This window comes from Puma concolor, chromosome D3 (assembly GCF_028749965.1).
Source record: "Puma concolor isolate L17-30 chromosome D3, mPumCon1.1.hap2, whole genome shotgun sequence".
Classification (NCBI taxonomy): Eukaryota; Metazoa; Chordata; class Mammalia; order Carnivora; family Felidae; genus Puma; species Puma concolor.
Window position 1 is genome coordinate 53,981,682 of NC_141678.1, and position 3,665 is coordinate 53,985,346.

General features: G+C 40.6%; 1 non-coding gene across 1 annotated transcript; it reads right to left on the reverse strand.

The window, feature by feature from the left end:
• Positions 1 to 1,092: 1,092 nt before the first annotated feature.
• On the reverse strand, positions 1,093 to 1,197 carry LOC112868473 (U6 spliceosomal RNA). Its single transcript, XR_003224297.1, has one exon. It is a non-coding gene; the product is annotated as a U6 spliceosomal RNA (small nuclear RNA).
• Between the last annotated feature and the right edge of the window lie 2,468 nt (positions 1,198 to 3,665).

Here is a 3,665-nt window from a genome sequence, read left to right on the forward strand (position 1 = left end):
TGACCTGTGCCAAAGTCGGATGCTTAACTGACTGAGTCACTCAGATGCCCCAATATTTCTGCATTCTTAAAATGCATTTCTCCCAGGGGTGCTGGGTGGCTCAGTCGGTTAAGTGTCTGACTTCGGCTCAGGTCATGATCTCAGGGTCCGTGGGTGTGAGCCCCACATTGTGCTCTGTGCTGACAGCTTAGAGCCTGCAGCCTGCTTTGGATTCTGTGTCTCCCTCTCTCTCTGCCCCTCTCCCGCTCATGTTCTCTCTCTCTCTCTCTCTCTCTCTCTCAAAAATAAATAAACACTTTAAAAAAAATTAAAAATGCATCTCCCCCATTACCTAGTTCAAATTGGTAATGTACAACCTTAGAGTTCTAAGTGATATAGACATCAATACCAGAAGTGGGATTACTGTTTCAGATCATCAGAGAAAATGCAGAACTAGCTGAGCTGTGGCTAGGTTGAGGGTTGGGGTAGTAAATATTCCTGCACTGTAGGTTGAAAAACTTAAGATTTTGTAGGTAGATACAAAGCAATTGCCTACACTATATCCTTAAGTTTATTGGGCCTAAAGCATATGGCTATGAAGGGTAAAGCCTTAGAAAACTTAGTAGCAAATCATTAGTGGGTCAGTATTCCAGTTATCAGTCTATTAATTCTAAGTTCCAGATTTATTATTTTCGCTTGCTGTGTGAAAACAGATCTGGGCCCTTAAATATTTTTCCTTTGCCAACACACGATAATACTTTTTTCCAACAGAGGGCACTAGAGAGAATATGCAGGAGGAAAGGCGTTCTGTTCCCCATTCTGGTAGATCCTTGCTTCCCATAGTGCACAGAGCCAACCCCAGCTTCTGCAGTGCACAGTGGCCAGCAGCACCCAGCAGACAGCATCTGCCTCCAACACCCCCCTGGATGGTTTGTGACAGAATGCCTCCAGGGGACACGTCTCTGTAAACAGCTTTCCCTTGCACCCTGCATGCTTCTACCAGCATGATGCCACAGAGACTTCTCTGCCATCCAGTGAACCACAGCTGGGTCCTCTCCAGCTGTGGAGAGGGGTGGGGCCCTTCTCTGGGTACTCCGTTTCAACGTTTTGTTGTTTAATATGGAATGCTTCATGAATTTGTGTGTCATCCTTGTGCAGGGGCCATGAGAATCTTCTCTCTGTATGGTTCCAATTTTAGTACATGTGTTGCTAAAACAAGCATTCAAGCCTATATTCTTTACAGTCCTCTGTACTTATACCAATCCCCTATTAGAGTTAAAAAGGTTTTTATATTAAACTTTCTCTGTTCAAGTTACTGTGATTTCCCTCCTCTGATTGCACCCAGACTGATAAATCAGACTGATTTTTCCTGAGTACCTTCAGTAAGGCATAACAACAAATTTGCAACGTTTTCCTGGATGTGAGCAGAAAAAAAGAGGAGCTGGGAACTCCTCTGAGGTCCAAATCAAAACAGTCCAAAGTACAAAGGTCAAGTGCTCTGACTCACTTTACTTTCTCTGTGTAAGATTAAAATGCTGATTGAGAAAGTGAGTATCCTGTCACCTACAACAGGGAGGAACGAATGAAGGATGTGAGTTACCCTGATACCCTGGGCCACACCACAGCACCTCACACTGGCTCCCCTCCTGACAAACAGGATGACATTGCTGTTGCAAACTACACTGGACTGGAATTCAGTCTGTGGGCAGGGTGCTATTATAGAAGAGAAAGAAGACTTCTCTGCCGGCTCTGCCAGTTCTTCACCCACACTGTCCTAAGACAAAGTTTGTCAAACTGGGTACATGTTGACCCCAGAGCTGCTGCTAACAAACAGAAAATCTATGACGATAGCCCAGCCTTGGGTCTTCAACTTAGCAACCATGCTGACCTGATAACGTTTTTGGTGTTTAATCTTAGGAAATTGCCATAAAATGAAACTGATAGGTGACTATGGTTTTATTAAAATTGTAGCACCAGCAAAATCCCGTCTGTATAACAGGCCTGTGATTCACTGAAATCAATGGGATAGGATAGAATGTTCTAATTCTTTAGACAGCCTCAGGCCATTCTTGTACCCGGTACCATTAACAAGTGAATTGCAAATGAAATATACCCCTTCCCTCTCCCTAAAAAAGGTTATTTACTTTAATGTCCTTTTTGGTGTTCCCTTGGCAATAGGAATGATTCCAGAAGGCAACACTAGACTGCCACATTAGTTGACAATAGAATTCTCACCACTGCCAAGTCAACCGAATGATACCCATGAGACTCAGTGGTTTTCTGCTTTGCTTCATTAACTCTGTCCAGCAGCAAATGGTACATATCCTGTGATTTCTTCCCTTCTCTTCATGTTTTAAATGTTAAGTTTTCATAATAGTTGTATTTGTTCTACATTGTGGTACACAAAAGGTGGTTGATAGGGACTACATTTATGATTTAGTCTAAGGCAGTAGGATAATGAGATATTAAAACTAGATCAGATTAAGATTCAACTAAAGGGATAAATTATTTGGCGACTGGAAAAATAGCAGTCTTGTGACATTGCCTCTTGGAGCACAGCTGGAAGGTACTTTGGATTGTCTCCTTTAGAAGCAATATATGCAATATGTATGGAGGGGGAATGGGTGGAATAACTGAAATTTATGTATAGAAAGAAGGGTGTGTATTTCTGCTGGAGGGTTCTTCTACTTCTCTAAAATTTAGGCTTTGTTTGCTTTTTAAAACTGGTGTCAGGCTTTTGCCTCTATTGTTATAGTGGAACTAATCTTGTTATGGTTGTCTTTATCTAAGCCATGTGCCCAGAGAATGTCGATACATGTGTGAAGTAAAGGGGGCCCTGGAAGGAAAAAGAAAAAAAGGTGGAGGAGAAAAGAAAGATGTTTAGATGCTTTAGCTTTAAATTTACATATTTCTCTCAAAGATTAAAAAAAACACCAAAGAAAAGTTGAAATGTGAGTTCATTTGTTGGAATCTATTGCCATTTCTGGTCTAATTTATGGTTCTGCTTTTTAGGATGGCATATTTGATTCCTGAAACAATTTCAGCTGCATTCAAAATGTCTGTTTCATTTTTGGTTTGGTCTCTCTGCTGATTGGCTTTCTCTTTTCGGGCAAAGGAAGAGGCTACTGTCCCTTAGATGATATTAACATACCTTCCAAGTTAGGCACTAATAGAAATTGACTAAACTATCGGGATCTCAATTCTACCTTCTTGAGAGAGTATAACTGGCACAAGTTGGGTCTATATCCCCTCTATTTTAATCAATTTTAACATGGAAGCTCGATTCAAAATAGGGCCACTTGGGCTACTGGTAGGAATATTAGTAAAAAATGATAGCTGTACAATAGCACATAAAATACTGCTGATAGGAAATTAAACATTATTAAATAGCACAAAAAATGCATATTCATAGTGACATTTATGAAAGAGTTGAAACTTAACCGTCCCAAACTAGGGTGGACTAAAAAAGGGTAAATTCCTTTATTTTCTATACTTAATTTAATCTCACTTTTGTGTTTCCATTTGTGCTAATTTGCAGAGTTATGAAGAGACACTCTAAACTCACAATGACAAGTAACTCAGTTCCTTCTCTTTGGGGAAGAGGAACCACTTTTGCAGTGTTTCATTCTCCTCTGCCTTCCTATTTCCTCCTAAAGTGTTGATTCAATTAGGAAAATGGGTTGGAA